General features: G+C 41.5%; 1 protein-coding gene across 4 annotated transcripts in view; it reads right to left on the reverse strand.

The window, feature by feature from the left end:
- Nucleotides 1-17453, reverse strand: part of Tpk1 (thiamin pyrophosphokinase 1) — a 387559-nt gene that overhangs the window by 4137 nt on the left and 365969 nt on the right. The window contains exon 9 of one of the 4 annotated variants that reach the window (XM_039108344.2): nt 1-17453. This exon is cut by the window's right edge and continues 20067 nt beyond it. The exons of the other annotated variants lie outside the window; for them this stretch is intronic. The gene's annotated coding sequence lies outside the window, so the exon portion shown is untranslated. 4 annotated transcript variants of the gene reach the window in all.

Genomic DNA, 17453 nt, shown 5'->3' on the forward strand with positions numbered 1-17453 from the left:
TTTTGTCCAGACAGTTCTGGATCTCACTCTGTAGACCAGGCTGGCCTTGAACTCGAATATCTGTCTGCCTCTGCCTCCCGAATGCTGGAATGAAAGGCATGTACCACCATGGCTCAGTGACAAAATGTGTTTTAAGTCTAGAAACCAACTAGATGAAAACCCTAGTTTTAACTGAGCTTAAAGGGTAACAGCATACATTGTTGCTGTGGTGATAGCTGTGCATGAATTCCTCTCTGATTTTCTGAGAGCTAAGAATTCCAGGCTTTCAGAGATAGGAAACCATATTATGTATAATTTATTTTTCTAAGATATGAGATATCTTAATTAATTTTTAAATGGGAAAATGATTGAATTGGCTGTATTAGAACACTTAGGAATGAGGCATTTTCAGAAAACAGTTTAGTGAGAAAGACAACTAACTGTAAGCTAGGTTTTACTCTATAATCCTGGCTTCTCCTACAACAGCGTCAATGGCACCAAGTGTGTGTGATGCTGTCCCAGCTTACAGAGAGTGAACTCAAAGTATAAGCTAAAATGAATAAGCTGAAACACAACAGTCCATCTAAGCATAAAACATCACAGGTCTGAGTGGAAGCTGCTGCTGTTGTATTGTTAAATGGGTATCTGTGCATGTGAAATCCTTCGTATACTTAGTCTGAGCCACAGACTAGCATAGTTGCTGTTTTCTTTGGTCACAGAAGCTTCCTTCTGAAATAGGTGGTGGTTACCGCAGAGGCTCATAATTGGTCAAAGTGCTGAAAATGAATGGATGCTTAAATGCCCAGCCCATGATGTGACACCTGTGTCACACACACCCCTCCCCAACCTCAGGGAACTTCCTGGAAGAAGGGGTGGGAAAAGGGTAAGAGCTAGAGGAAGAGGATATGGGATTGTGTCATCTGGGCATGGTGTGGTCTCTGTTCTCTTGAACTTACTACTCGCAAAGACTGTACGCATTTGGGTCCATCAATAATTATATCATGAGCAGGGAGGTCCTCATGAGGCCCCATCCCTTCCTGAGGATTTATCCTTGGGAGAGGAGAGGGTGAGAGTTTCTTTAACAGTGCAGTGAGGAGTCCAGCCTTCTGTCCATTGTCTCTCAGCATGCCTATGCCAGTAACCTAATTAAAACTAATCTCTCTTTCTCTCTCTCTCTCTCTCTCTCTCTCTCTCTCTCTCTCTCTCTCACACACACACACACACACACACACACACACACACACACACGACAGGAAAGTAGAAGGGGACTAGCTGGGAGGGGAAGGGGAATGGTTAAAAGGGGATTAAAAACAGTAAAATAAATTATATCCATGTAGCTATATTATGGTGAAGCTCATCATTATATATTATTAATACATACTAATAAAATCCTTTTGAAAAACCAATAAATGTACTATCTAATTCTAAGAAAATCATTATTTGAATACCACAATAAAGTCTTCACAGAACAAAAAATTGAGAGACATTTTGGGTTATGACTGGAGTCCCTTCACTCCCAAATGTCTGAGGGTCAATCCTGAGATACGAACAGGTAGAGCACCCCCCTGATCTGTGCCAACTCCTGATCTGTGCCATTGTAAATGTTTCAGATTTCAGAGTATGTGAATACATAATGTTATCCTGAGGATGGATCTCAAGTCGTTTTTCACACTGTGTACATACAAGCTAATGTTAACTTCATATCTTATGTAGTGATTGCATTTAAACTTTTTCCTCTCACATAAGGGCAGATGTAGAACTGTCCACTGGGGGTTGGAGATTTAGCTGAGCGGTAGAGCGCTTGCCTAGGAAGTGCAAGGCCCTGGGTTCGGGTCCCCAGCCTCGAAAAAAAGAACCAAAAAAAAAAAAAAAAAAAAAAAAAGAACTGTCCACTGGTGGTGTCCTTTATGCAGAAAAGTTTATATTCAGAGCACTTTGGATCTTTAGATTAGGGGTGCTCATTTTGAAAAGGAAACTGGCAGGAGAATGAGCTTATGTATGCTGGAGAAAACCACTTCCTATTTTTACACTAGGGAACTTGTGTAGAACATAAGACTTTAGACTGTTCGGAATCAAGTTCAGATATTCTTCCTCTCTCAGGACTGCAGAGTCCAGGGAGCCATACAGAGCTGCTGTAATCAACCAGTCATTCAGATGACTCTAACAAAGGACAAGAATAAAACACACAATGGGATTACACGAAAGCACAGTGCCTGGGCTTGGCCCCTGTGTAAATGTAAACATTGTATCTCCTCCACTCTCTTCAAGCCCTCCTGCTCATCTGTGCTGATGACAGCTTGTTGGGCAGGCCTGACAACACGGACTAGCTGAGCTCCCATTCTAGTGAAAATTCACAGGTGACACAGTTGGGTGTTGGCCGAGGTCGAGCTTGACTTTTGGGTTTCATATTGTAGAGAACTAGACCTCAGAAATACAAGAAAAGTTCTCATAGACTTTTGGTTTTCACCTTCTGTCCCAAGTTCTTCCAGGTGAAAGGGTGAGAACCACGAGCTTGCAGAGAAAAAGCTTCTCTCTGTCAAAGCAGTGTGGACCCTTTCATGGGGAGTACAGAAGGGTAGACCCAACTTTGAAGCCCAGCTCTCCCATTCACTACCTCACTGAGCTGAGGTATTTACTGTGGCTCAGTTTTCTGAGGTGCAGAATGGGAATAACAATCCTAGCTTCACAGGTGTGGCATAGAGAATGCAGGATCATATTTCTAACATAAAATAAGTACTCAGGAAATTTTCACCTCATTTTATTTTCCTGGTTATTCTGCTGAAAGAATAGGTTAGGGTTGCCTCTAACAATGAGAAGCAAGGGATATAATAATTTAAGCAGTTAGCAAATACTTTCATACAAGTTATTAGCATATAGCTAGCTGGGTCGAATGAAGTAAACTCATATCTTGTGAAAGCTGGCTTCTGTGAACACTACCTCGCTCATGTATGTGTATGTCTTTGTTTTCTACATACAACTGGCTCTTTAAATATGGGAGGTCTAAATCTGTGGATTCAAGCAAGCATGGGCTGAACATTTGGGAAAACACATCTGTGCCTGTCTTAGATGTATACAAACTACTTTTTCTTAGAACTATTTCTTCAACAGTATAGTTACAGAAACAAGTTATATTGTATTTACATTATAAAAGACACTATATGCAATCTATACCTTGTTGTGAATACCCTAGTTTACGTAAGGAATATGGAGGGTATGTGTAGATTGTGTGCAAATACTGTGTGATTTTATAGAAGGGGCTTAAAAACCTTTACTATGGTACTCAGAACAGCCTGGAGATCAGCCAACATGGACATGAAGGGATAATGCCATTTATCAGATTTGAATGCAGAAGGCACCAGGGGTTAAAAATCTGTTCTGCTCCTAATGGTCTCATGTTTTAGTAAAAGTGACAAGACAGGACAGACATATGTCATTCCATGAGAACTGTGTCTCTTAGTTTGAATACACAGAATCTGATTATCATTCCACATGTCATTCCACAGCTCCACATGGTAGTTTATAAAAGGCACATGACTGTTGGTGTGAGTTAAGTTGTTTCAGGAGATTAAGTCTTATGAATAGGTCTGTAGATATCTGAAGTCTCAACATGCTCATTCCCAAAGGCTGCAATCGCTGCCTTTTAGGTGGAGGACTACCTAGAAGAAGCTGTAGGAAGACTAGTGAATAGTAAAACTTAAATCAAACCAAACTGGAAAGTATCAAAAGAACGCACCCTGCATCCAATATGGCTAATAACAAGGCAGGGTGCTCCCTGAGCTTGTGGCAGGTAATGCTCAGGTCTTCCTTTCAAGGCACCACCTGTCTTTCTCCTCTTCCTCATGTCTGATCATGCCATCCCTATGGGAAAGAATACCTGATGCTGGACTCCAAACGCAATGAGATAACTGTCCAATGAAAACAAAGCAAATATCTCCCTTGACCACGCCACACATCTTGGCATGGCAGTTAGGACTCCCTATCACCTGGCTACTTCTTACCTATCTGCTAGCCATTCTCTGGAGCTGTCAGTTCCTTGGGTAAGTCATATATCTCCCATTTTTATGGAAAATTTTGGGTCCCCTCCAGGAACTCTGCAAATTGGATGCACACAGTCTGAGTTCACAGACCCTGCCTTAGCCTGTATCACTCTTCCATTTTCCACCCTACAGTGACTGCATTAACAGTTCTTTGTCTGGTTAAAAAGGACGTGGATCCTCCCTCAAACACACTTGGCATTAGACGCTGACTATTTAGAATCCTGGTTCAGAGCATAGAAAGTACCTAATGAGCCTAAAGCATCCTGTTCCAAAGTTAAGAAAATTATCCAAAAACCTGTTTAGACATGTCACAAGGGCAGAGTAGCTAGGGGCGATTTGAGGTAGAAAAGAATGCTGAGGGAAATGCAAAACAGTACATTCAATAAAGAAGCCACAAAGACAGGAGAGAAGAAAATGTCTTTGCAGAAGAATGTCAACTCTGAGGAAGGAGTGACAGAAAGTCACTGTTTTGCAGCAGCCAGTGTGATAACTGGGTCAGGCAAAAACCATTAGTGCTAAGTCACCAGATGAAATGATGCGGGGAAGCGGATGATCACACAGTATCAACGTGCCACTCCTATGTTGTCTTCAATTTAAGAAGAACAAAGCGAAGAGCCAGATCTTGGGACCTTCAGATCTTAGCCAGATGATCAATGATCAAGCAGCATCAGTAATAAAAGGACAAACAGTGGTTCCACGCCTCCTGAACTGATGCTAAGGAGGGATGCAGAACCATGTAAATAGTACTTTTTCTTCAAACTGCTTCACCTGAATCTAAAAATGGATACGGAAACAAGTAAGTATTGATTGTGGGTGGTGAGGAAATTAGTTGCCAGGACACCTCAAAATAGTGTCATTACTCCCTAAATTAGTGGACAGATGTCTCTGGTTCAGCAAAGAAAACAGGTGTGTTAATTAAAGACAACACATGACGTTTAAAACACTTGAAAACATGCGAATGGACACGTGTATGCATACGGTCTGAGTACCTCTGCCCTATCAATGTATACTTTGGGGCAGTGGGTAATGTGGGAAGATGTGCTGGTCTTCAGAAGAAGACTGGAGAGAAGGCATGGGGTTCCAAGGAGGCACTGTGCTCTCTTCACCTGTTTCTGCGTAAGCTCAGTCAATGCCATGGCTAGGAAATTCTGTCTGATTTACAGTCAGACCATTCTGAATTGAAAAAAAAAATGTCAGATCCAGACAGATCCAGCTAATATCCAGCTTCTGAGAGAAGCTCCGGAGGAGTGAGCACACTGGGATGAGGCAATGAATGAACCCTGTTGTTGGCACACTGAAGCTGTTCAAGCATGGCCTTTGCTTAGGCTTTGATGTAAAAGGGTTTGGAAATTAACCCACATTATCCAGTAGAACACGCTATGCTGTGACAACAGGAAGTGAAACTTGCTCTTATATTTGCCTCTGATAATAGTCACATTGGGCATTCCCTCCGAACTTTATTTTCCCAAACTCTGACCACTGGATGCTTCCTGAGGCCAGCACTCAGCCCCTTTGCAGCCTAACAAGCAATTTTCATGCATGAAAGCAAGGAAGACACTCCCCTCACCTCTCAGTCTCCTCCATTCATCTCTGCACTCAGCAGTCACACATCCACGCACCCTTGCATGAGGCCTGGCAGATACCTGGGGCTTCAGATGCGCATTCATTCATTCATTTTAACTTTTATTTCTATTCAGTCTGCTACCCCGAAACACAATTATAGACCAGAGAAGTTCTGCTACTCGTTGGTATCACAACTAATTATACCAGTTTGAATCTCTCTTAAAAAAAATACTTTCCAATGCTAGCTTCTGCCTAAAATAAGCAAAAAAAAAACCATATTTCTTTGTTAAAACACATTCCCCAATATGTTACATCAATAGTGTGTTCTATTCAGGGCAGACTCTCCAGTAGTTAAAGGGATAATTGGAGCTCCTTTTCGAAATAAAGAAAAGACCACTGGGTTTATAAGATAAAAAGGAAAGTCCATATCCATAAAGTGTGACCAGTTTGCATTAATTATTTGGGTTAAACTGTCTAAAACTGCCCGAAAATCTTCATTGTGAAAAGCTAGTCTGAGGCTTGTGTGTGTGCATAGATAGCACTGACTGACTCTGAGGGGCTGCTCTCCTCTCCTCAGCACCTGGGACTCAGCACGGCCTCCTGAGGTCACTGGCCCCCGGAGACTGTCCACACAAATATGAGAAGCACGACAGCATACCGCAAAGGCGATGTCCTGGGCCAGGTCCAGTTTCTATCCCAGGGTTCCTGGATGGAGAACAGCACACTCACTCAGTGTGGCTGGGCCTTGGTGCCACCCTGGAGAGCAGAGAGCTCAACCTTCCATTCTACTGCTCTAATATCCCATGAGTTTTATGGGAAAAATCCTCAGGCGACCTCAGCATCCATTTAGAAGATGCCAATAATGTCTGTCACTGTCATTTCTCACACTGTAAGGTGAAGATGAATGAGTTAATGCTTGCACACAGCTCTGACTTCTCTGGCAAAGCGCTGAAAGTCTGTAATATAGCATCATTTCATCCACACCAAGGAGGCTTTGAAGTCACATTTGCTTCCATCGTTCAAATGTCAACTGAGATTATTATGAGTATCTTAAAGAACCCAAATGGCACAGAAAAGTGAAGAAAGATGGGAAGATGTGCGGGAGCGCAGGATTCATGCGGAATGTCAAGCCTGCAGCTGATGTGAACCCCACGAAGTGAAGGCGGTCCAAGCCCTGCTCTTTAGAATTGAATAATCAAGACAACTAACCGCACACAGGCAAACCAAAACAACCGGCATCAGTATTTGGGTGAAGGGGGAGTTTCAAAGGACTATTTGTGCAGGATGTTAAACTATCTCGTCAGATCAGAGCAATGGAAGAAGGGAGGGGAAAACTTGAGGCATTCTTGTGAACAACTAACACAAATCAAACTTATCTGACAAAGATTTTGCTTGGGTCCATCTATTTGCCTGGCCCTCCAGCAGCCTATTTATGCCTCGTGGTGATGCCCGGCCCCCATAACCAGAAGGTTTGATCTCAGGTGCCGAGAGCACCTCTGTCATTGAGTCCTTGTGGGCAAACATACTATATTATGTGGTGGCAGCAACTGGATTAAGTTTTTCTGTGGGGAACATGAAAATATGGAAGTTGGGAAAGCCAGTGCTCTACCCTGGCTTGAGAAGTGACAATAAGTAAATGAAGAAACAATGTTATGTTTTAAAAGGAGAGGGACAGTCTACTCCATAGCCATTGTTGCCACCCTTTGCGGTCACCTAAGAAAATGCTGTCTCACACGCTTAGCTTCATGGACTATCACATACAAAAACAAACCTACCTCTAACTACACCTATCACAGGGACTAGACTCAAGTCTCTCCTTACCTCCACTTGGATCTTAGGAATATCTAGAGCTTCAAGGAATGAAGTTCAAGAGTCATTTGTCTAAATTCATGAACTTTATTTCAAGGTGGAGAAAGGACTCCAGATACCTCACTGACCTTGGACACATCACTGCAACTCAAGTCTCCAGACTTTGGTGTCATGTGCTCTTTACCAAGCCACAGTCTGTGTCCTCAACACACTTGGAGGGCCTGGGGGATTACCTCACCAAAATTGAATCACCTATACTATTTATTAGTATTTGAATTAGTTGAAAAATATAATTGTGTTCTTTTCATTTCTTCTTTTTTTTTTTGCTTGTAGATTGACTTTAACACTATAAGTTTGAGGCCTGGAGAAAAGCTGACTCATGGGTGTCCCATGTGAACTTTTTAATAAGGTAGAGATGGTGGGATTCAGGCACAAGACCCTTCACGGTCCAGCACTTTGTACTGAATATTTTTATTCTTGAAAGTAACAGTTCTGCTGTAAAACACTGTAGGAGTGTCTGTCTTATTCTCAGTGTTATGCATTGGTGAATGAAGTAGACTTAGTCCTCTATGTTGTTATCAGAAAAGGTGTAAAAAAATCATCAAAACTAAACAAATAAGGTTTCCAAGAAATTTCTCACTAATCACAACAAAATAAATCAGAATTTGGAAAAAGAAACGAAGAAAGACAATTTAAATTCTGAAAACATCCCATAAAAGCTGAATTATACTATCTTTTCATCCAAGCTGGCACGGTGATCACCCATCACAGCTGGGGCTCAGGGGTTCTAAGTATTGCATGACCTGTGCCGCATGACTCTGTCAAGGGGAAAACTGTCCCCAAGACTGAGGTGTTCCTTTTCATCTAAGAGCCTATGTAAAAACAGCTAGGACCAGAGTAGGATCTACAGATGCAAGCCCTGGATTCAGGTGTCCATCACAGCTGAGCTTCCGCTGTGTCCTGCTATGCCTTCTGTCTGCAGTCCCTTCTCATGCTGGCACATGGCCAGAGGGAGTTGTGAGTCTTATCTTGTTCAATATTTTACTTACTTATTTTTTTCAGTATTAAATACCTATCAACAGAGTCAATAGTTTATTTACTACAATTGTCATTTTTGATGGATCATTATCTTCTGAATATTTTAAACTTCTGAATCAAAGAGTAATAGCTGCTTTAAAAATTCTGCCAGAAATTCAGACGTCTTTTTTGGATAGTACTTAGCTCTGTATGGATTTTGTAGTATGTAACTGTGGTGGTAGGTTTTAGGAGCAGTTAATGTAGCTTATGTTAGCAATGTGTGTGTGTGTGTGTGTGTGTGTGTGTGTGTGTGTGTGTACACATATATGTATACACACATACACCTATATATTGGGGAGGGTTTTGAGACAGATTTTCTCTGTGTAGTGCTGGCTGTCCTTGAACTTGCTCTTCAGACCAGGCTGGCCTCAAACTCATAGAGATCTGCCTACCTCTGCCTCCCAAGTGCTAGGATTAAAGACAAACACCACTATTGCTAGACTAACATATGTGATTTTTTATGTCTCAAAAAACTGTAAAGTCAAGGTGAAAAATGATTTCCTTTTTAAGTGTTAGGTATTAAACATATTGGACCTTATAAGGTACTTATGAGGCTTGACCATACAGCTTCATGCCCCCCCCCCCATGCAGAAATGTAGTGCACTAGATCAGCATGTCGCTACATTTCACAGACAAGGATGCTGTGTTTTTTAACAGTGTGGTTGGCTGCACTTAGTCCAACTACCAGACAAGGTGTTTGTGAAAACTTCTAGACTTGCTGTGGTAAGTGAAACATGTAGCTGGCTTCTAAGATGAGAATGAGAAGAATCTATTTTCTGTTATTTTTACTACAAATCCAGTGAACAGAGGAATATATTCACTTCCCAGGTAAGAGACCATTGGGACTAGCAGGAAAATATGAAGGTAACTAATTAACTTCTGTCTGGTTTCTTCCAGCATAGTTATTTTACAATAACTATGGGTTGTAAAATGTTTAATTTCAGGGTTGAGAAATGGCAACTAGGAAGAGAAAGGAAATGCTACACCTTGCCACACTGCCTCTCCTTAACAAGAGTGAAGAATGTTCTCATTGGGTGCATTCAATTCACTTAGGAGGTCATTTCTATTCCTTCTACTTATTTTACACTTTAATATTTTGTGACAATATTGCCACTGTCCACAAAGATATTCATATGGTTTATTATATATGAGAGTAACCCCTAAGGACAGAATGGAGAGTTGTATGCATACTTGCAAAGGATTTTAAATTACAAGTGTGCTCATCCTCTTTAAGTGCAAAGTTTATTGTGCAGTGTTTCCCAATACTGTGCTGGGTTTTGTTATAGTCATTACAAAAGAACAGACTGACTGCTTAAATGTACAGTGACATGGAGAGTTGGAATGGTGCAGGCCTAGAGGCTGATTTCCTCATTTCATGTTAGCCTTGGCCCCTAAATAGTCATTTCTTGCCATTGTCTATGAACTAAAATTCTGTAACAAAGATAAAAAACTTTTGGAATTTCTAGTTTTCACCAACCCAAAAGCTAAGAACGTCATCAGTGAGCATCGTCAGCCTATAGGAAAGCTGCCTCCATTTTGTAACTGCCTCGCCAACGTACTGCTGAGTGTATTTTAAACTTCCCTTAATTTATGATTTTTCTTAGTAAAAACATAAATGTCAAGAACCTGCTGCCAAATGGTCACGTGGAATTTGCAGTAACGCAGATCTGTGTCGTAAGTCCTAGTCACTGAACATGGCTCGAGTAAAGTCTTACTCTCCTTACGGTGGGAGCCGTGCTCGCAGCAACAGCTGCTTTGTATTCACACGGGAGCTGTTGTTTATAAGTACAATCTGACAGTTCTAGAAAGTCCATGTCATCAGGGAACTCTCAGAAGTCTCCGCCGCCTGGTTCACATTAGCACAAAGTATCAATACTGAAGATAACACTTCTCTAGTCTGCTCAGCCCCCTGAGAGGAGAGAGCTGGCAATCCTGGCTCACCTGTGTAGTCGACTTTGGGCTTAGTACCAACTACACTTGGCATATTAATTGAATGCACAACCGAACACCTGGATAAAGACCAAGATTGATTAGTGCCTATAATAAGTTGGACTTGAACTTTCTACTCTACTTCTGGAGCATCTGGGAAGACTGAGCCAGAGAGCCAGAACTCAGGTCAAGTCACTCTCCTTTGGTATTACTTACTTGCCCCAAGTTCTCAGAAAAAGGGTTTTCAATTGATATCACAGATCCCTCTCTCACAGCTCAGCATTTCCTTAAACAGATGCTTCTGATCGAAGCTGAAAAGTCCTGGGCTTCTTTCCAGAGTTCATTTAATGTTGCACCCAGGTTATCTTACATGACATGTTAGGGTATAGCAGATAGGAAAACATGGCTGCTATATATGCTTACAGAGAGGGGTCTAGCATAACCGTCTTCTGAGAGGTTTTACAACAGCAGATGGGAACAGATGTAGAGACTCACAGTCAACATTAGGTGGGGTGGGGATTGAGGGAGCTGGGAAGAGTCAAGGACACCACAGGAAGACCTACAGTGTTAACTAACCTGGGCCCATGGGGGCTCATAGAGACTGAACCACCAGTTGAAGAGTGTGCATGAACTGGGCTTAGGCCCCCTACAGATTTGTAACAGATATATAGCTTGGTCTTCATGTGGATCCCCCAACAAGTAGAGTAGGGGCTGTCTCTGACTCCATTGCCTGACTCTGGATCCCTTTCCTGTAGCTGGACTGCCTCTCCTCAGCGGGAGAGGATACACTCAGTCCTGCTGCAGCTTGATGCCCATGACTGGAACTCATGGGGGCAACTTGGTGTCCCAGGGCAGGTTTGTATCTACCCATGGGGGCTTCCCTTTCTCTGGTGAGAAGGGAAGGAGGTACTGGGGGAGGGGGATTGTGAGGGTGGAACTGAGATGAGAGGAAGGAGCAAGGCTGTATGTGGGATGTAAAATAAATTAACAAATGAGTGAGTGAAAGAAGGAAGGAAGGAAGGAGGGAAGAAAGGAAGGAAGGAAGGGAGGAAGGAAGGAAATAAGAAGCCCAGGCTTTCTCTGCATGCTGGTTTGTGCATGCTACATTTGCTCTATAAAGCTTCAGGTCTTTCCCCAGCAGCTGGCTTCTTTTGTATGTTAATCTCCACGTGAGTTTTCCTTAGTTCTTACTCTCCTGTCACACTGCAGGCTAGCAATTTAACATAACATTAATGGGGAAGTCACAACTCTCCCAGGTGACAAAAGGTGCCTTCTCTCACTAGATGCAAAAAGCATTTTCTCCATGGTTCAGTGGATTTACCACTGGTGGAAACACGCCATTAAAGTTTCTCATCAGACTGTGATGAAAAGAGAAATGTATTATGTGAGGAGACACAGAGTGACGGTTTGCCATGTGATCAATCAATGTTAATACACCCTTGTTTCTCTTATCTGCTCGGAGCAAGGGAATTTCTGAAACAGTAACAATTCTCCAAATACACACCCTCTGACAAACCATTAATCATAACGTTTATCATGGTCTAGAGTATACATTTATAAGGTGAAATTCTTAAACTCTATGAAGCCTAAATAACTAGTTTGGATAAAAGGTAGGTTCGACAGTTCTGTAGTATAATTCACTTTAATAATCAGTTTAATATGCCATATCTGAACTCTGCAATTCCATATCTGAGAAAGAAATTCACAGCATGACTGACATAGTGACTACGAGATCAGTGCAAACTAGAGAACACTGGGTCCACTGCATACATGTGCAGAGTTGTCAAATGAAGCTAATCAGTGACAATTTAAAAAGGAACTTGAAAAACGATCTAGTCTTGAGTAGCTGTGAAAGCTTAGATAAAAACCTTTAGAATCTACTGACTCGGCAGACCACTGACTTCATAGTGCATCTGGATATAAAGACTATACAGGGTGAGTTTTCAAGTTTCTCTCCTTTAGCTTCAGGTCTGAAAGAGAGATTGGCTTGAAGGTCCACATCCACAGCTGGAGTTTGTCTCTTCTAAGTAAGGGTCAGGATAACAATGTAGACACTGTCTTCTTCAGAACTCTGCGTAGGAATCCATGGCCTCACAAATATACTACCTGAACTAGACTGCCCATTGTTGTGATGTATGCATTACATATTATACATCCAGTGCTTTGGATACCTGTTGTCCCAGCCTTCTTGTGACTTTGATTTTTGGTGCCTCTTTACTATATTTTCAGAGCTACTTATCTCTCACTCCCTTCTATGAACATTTAGACATGCTCAAATTAATTTTAATTTCTTACATTATTTCTAGAAATTCCCTATCTTTAAGGCATTATTGGTGACTGCTGAGTCCCTTCTGTACCCCAGGTTCTACATCCTTTCGACTGCACTGGACTCTGAATGTAGACTTGCTTCACATTTCAATCAGAACAAGGTGGTGAGCAGTGAGCTTTACACAGAGGAAGCCCACATCATATGAGAGAAAGCCTGTGACCTCTCGACTGTAAGAACCTACAGGGTACAAGAACAAACCTAGGAAACTAGTCTGCTGTCAGTCAAACATGTTCCAAGTTAAACCACTATTTCTATTAATAATCCAGGAAGCAAAACAATAATATCTCACCAGCCTCAAATGGCTAGGCCTTGATTAATGAATAGTCTCTCTTTTTGGCTTTAGTTTCCTATTTTAGGATGAACAATAGAAATGCACTGTGCTCCTGGGACCCACCAAGGCCTGCACTCTGCTTGAATAACGTGCTCAGTCTTTTCCTGCCTGCAGCTTTCTATTAGAAAGCTATGCCATCCCTCTTTCTCCCTCAAGTCTGCCATAGTGACTCTATATGACCTCTGACATGTTGGGGGTTGTTTTTAGTGATTTTTATGTATCTCCACAAGAGTAGTAAATGAGAAAAAGAGAAAGCACTAAACTTCAAATACTATGATTGTGTATTTTTAAGCTCCTGGTTGTACCTATTTCAAAACCTACAATATGCCCCTGTGCTTCTGCACGCCTGGTGTATGCTTTACTACAACGTCAAAGCAGACACCTCTTGTCTCCAGTGTTCCGCATGCCTGTTCCCAGGCTTCCTGTGACTATGAGTATTGGCCACTTGTTGCTGTATCTTCATGTCTGCTCATCTCTCACCTTTCTGTGAGTAGTCAGAGGTGTTCGGAGCTCTCACACCCTAACTGCTTTTACTCAGTGCCCTCTGCCAAAGCCTCTGCTATGAGTCCCTAACTCATGTCAGCACCCAAGCACTTCTCTACTCTTCTCTGCCCACCCCAGTCTGCTGGAATGCAACTTCACCTTATTACTCAAGTAAACTGGACTAAGGTCACCAAGGGTTTTGGTTTCCCCCAATATAATGTTTATTCTAAGTGTCCAAATGAGTGACTAGCATGTAGTGGGAATCTGATACTTGTGGGCTTCTTAGTCTAGGAGATGACCGAGCTAAGTACGCACTGTAGCTGTACTAAATACCCTCACTGCAAGCTGGGGAAATCATTCCTGCTTTGCAAACCTAGATTCACAGAGCATCAGTTATGCCCTGCAAAACACACAGCTGTTCTTTCTCCCTCTGAGACAGCATCAGCATCCTATAACAAAATACCCTGTCCACCCTTAGCATGAAGCCAGAAACATGAAGAACTGCCTGTTCTATGCTGGGTATCACTATTTTCTGCTTCTTTTTTTTTCTTTTCTTTTTTTCGGAGCTGGGCTTCTTAAAGCAGTGCCTGATACATGGAATAAACCTAATGAATAAGATAATAAAAATCTCAGATTATTACTTATGCTGCGAGATGTGGTTAAAAATGCTTCAACCTTTGAGGCCTCCAGAGGATTTTACCTGGTTACACTGGATTCAGTGATGAATTAGAAGGGCCAGTCTCTATCTTTTCCACTACAGCCCCTCATCTATTTTTAAAAAGAAAGTCTTACAGTATTATCTGGTAATCTCTATCATTTAAATCCTTTATCACAGTTGGACAATATTAGTTTGTGGTCTGAACTGAGGGGCAGATCTGTTGAATCTTCTGTTTCCTATTATTTATGTATATAAACATTGAAATTCCTGGCATTTAACTTTGAAATCTGCTGCTTTGGGAAAGTAAAGTATAATTAGAATTGAACAAAACAAAGGGAAAATAAAAACTCCGATTTACTGCACTGTTTTCTTCTCATGGAGGTGATTTATGTCAGACAAAGGACAGAGACAGCTGGAAAAACAGTAGGTGTTAGCACAAATGGGAGAGAGAGAGAGAGAGAGAGAGAGAGAGAGAGAGAGAGAGAGAGAGAGAGAGAGAGAGAGATAGATCCCAAATTCTGACTGAGCCAAGCGAGAGAGCCAGAGTAAGATTGGCAGTTCATCCTAGCTCTATGAGAGCACCTAAGAAACATCTACAATGGCAGGAGCATGGGGTTCTCTTTGCCACTCCACTTAAATATTGTTAGGTCCATAGGAAGTGGCCTCAGAACCATTCTGTCAAAACATACTATCAAAACTTGCTTAGTAATTACAAGACTTTTCTTAATCAAAGGTCCAAACTGCCTTAAGGAAGGGTTTCTACAGCAGTCCTGCACAGGAAGCAAACAAGTAATGGCCTCCAAAAATATCTGGCAGGAAACTTGTAACTTAGGTAATGAGGATTTAAATTTAGATTTTGAGAGAGAAGATACTCAAAGTAGTTTGCATAGACCAGTGGTTCTCAATGTGTGGTTTGTGACTCCTTTGTGGGTGGAATAGCCCTTTCACAGGGGTCACCTAAGACCATCTGTGTAGCAGATATTTACATTATGATTCATATCATTGGCAACTATTATGAAGTAGCAATGGAAACAATGTTATGTTGGAGGTCACCACACACACACACGAGGAGCTGGATTAAAGATGGCAGCCTGAGGAAGGCACAGAAGCACCGGCACATGTGGAAGCAGCACACTTGGATGCCGTACTGAAAGAGGTCAGGAGGAAGGGCTGAAGTTTACATGAAAGCTTACTGGGCCATTCCTTATGGTTGAGGTCCTATACATAAATGGACAGGAAACATGTTCATAATTCTACAATGCAGAGGAACAACAAATAGAAATGGAAGAGTGGACACTTTAAAAGACAGGAAAATGGACAAGCTGAAGTTTGAGATGTTCACATCAACAAGAAGTACTAAATTCAATAATCACAAGGACTTGCCAGTTCTGTTTGCAGCCCAGAAGGCAGAGTTATTTCTGCCCAGAGAAGAGGCTTTGATATCTGTGACCTGAGCCCTGCTTGAATTCCAGTTTCCAAAGGGGAAAGTAGTGTATTGCATGCTACAAAGCAAGGAAACAGCTCTAGGCACAGGTGCCACTGTAGTCCCTTGCCGGACTAGCTTATTGAAAAGAATGTTCAAGTAACCATCCTCAGGAGTGAAGGCTTCCTTTTCAAAGAGGAGAGCTTCACTCTGTGTCAACTTGGTGACCTGTGTATCATACTGCCGATGAACTGGGAGGTGTTGGATATCTTCTCAGTGGGTGTCCATCAGCAGATCTTTGAGATAGCCTCGAATGATGTGAAATTTTGTCCTTGGGCAACCTCACTCTAGTTTGTCCATGTTATCTGTACACAAAAAATATTACCAGAGCAAAAAGAAAGAAAAGAAAGCAAGACTCTAAACAATCATACAAGATGAGTTTTATGGTATGTGAGTTAGACTTTATTAGAGCTGTATGTATACATACATACATGCGTGCATGCATATATATGCACATTAGTACAAATACAAGTATGTAAGATAAAAGCAATATGAGGAGGTTTAACTCAAAATTAAAGCCAGATGTATGAGTGAGAATCTCACACTAATTAAGAACAGCTTAATTAGTGACAGCAGCAGCACATGAGCAGCTGAGTTTGACATAGGCCACAGCACTGTCCATAGGTTGTTAAGTCTCCGAAGTCCTGACCCCTCGGCATCCTAATGTAGCACTTGGTCTACTGCAGGTACATAAATGCAGTCCTCAACTAAAAACACCACATAAAGTAATGCAACAGAAAAGCCCCAAACCTCACATAATCTTCAAGTAGATGCTACTGAATATAGGTGCGCCTTTTCCAATTTCAAAACCAATTCATTCATTCATTCAATCTGTCTGTCTGCCTGCCTGCCTGCCTATCTTCCTACCTACCAACCAACCAACCAAACACAAAGATAAAATAAACATTAACAGTCAACAACTGTCTTTGGATTAGTGAAGTATGTAGGAATTGTGATCTTTTTACTTTATTAATTTCATATCTAATATCCTTGTCCTTCATGATTGTAGGATGGAGAGAGAAAAATTGCAAGCTGTTCCCTTTCTACCCCTAGGCAGCTTAAAAGAAAAAAGTAATGCTCAAATACAGCCATTGTATAAGCATATTTCAAACATGCTATTTCTGAATTATTTACACTGCTATATATTTTTAAATATATGCCTTTTCTATCTGCCTAGATGACTCTAGACATCTTGATTAGATAAATATTATTTTATTAGCCTGTCATAGTCCGACACTCAGGACAGCAGCAAATTCAACTGCTGTCTCTCTAGGACAACTAACCTAGAGGGAAAAAATAGAGTTGTAATCTACATGGGCACTCTAGCAATGTCCTGACATGACATAATTCTACAAAAAGATACCTTACACACTAAAACCAAGTTACCAGTGTTAGTGTTAAGACATCAATGTTGGAGGTCCATCCTTAATTACTTTTTGGTGGTGCCAAGAGAAAAAAATCTCAGCGAGTAACATTTCTTAGAGTGCATGTCACTGGTAAGATGTCTGACATGACCCCAATACTGTTACTTCTCCAATTTCTATTTGACAGAGATTTCATCACTTCCTCTGTCATTATAAGGCTTTAGAGCCATGACAGAGAAGAAAACAAAGGCCATGTGAATAGTCTATGCATTTCCCACAATGCAATAGAGATCTTTATTTATGGGCAACTCAGAAGGGAGTGGGCTACCTTTAATACTTATGGTCTTGGAACTGTGTCAAAGACTATCTAGGAAACACATGGGACTCAGGAATTACTACTGTGCAGGGTTT

Source organism: Rattus norvegicus, chromosome 4 (assembly GCF_036323735.1).
Source record: "Rattus norvegicus strain BN/NHsdMcwi chromosome 4, GRCr8, whole genome shotgun sequence".
Taxonomy (NCBI): domain Eukaryota; kingdom Metazoa; phylum Chordata; class Mammalia; order Rodentia; family Muridae; genus Rattus; species Rattus norvegicus.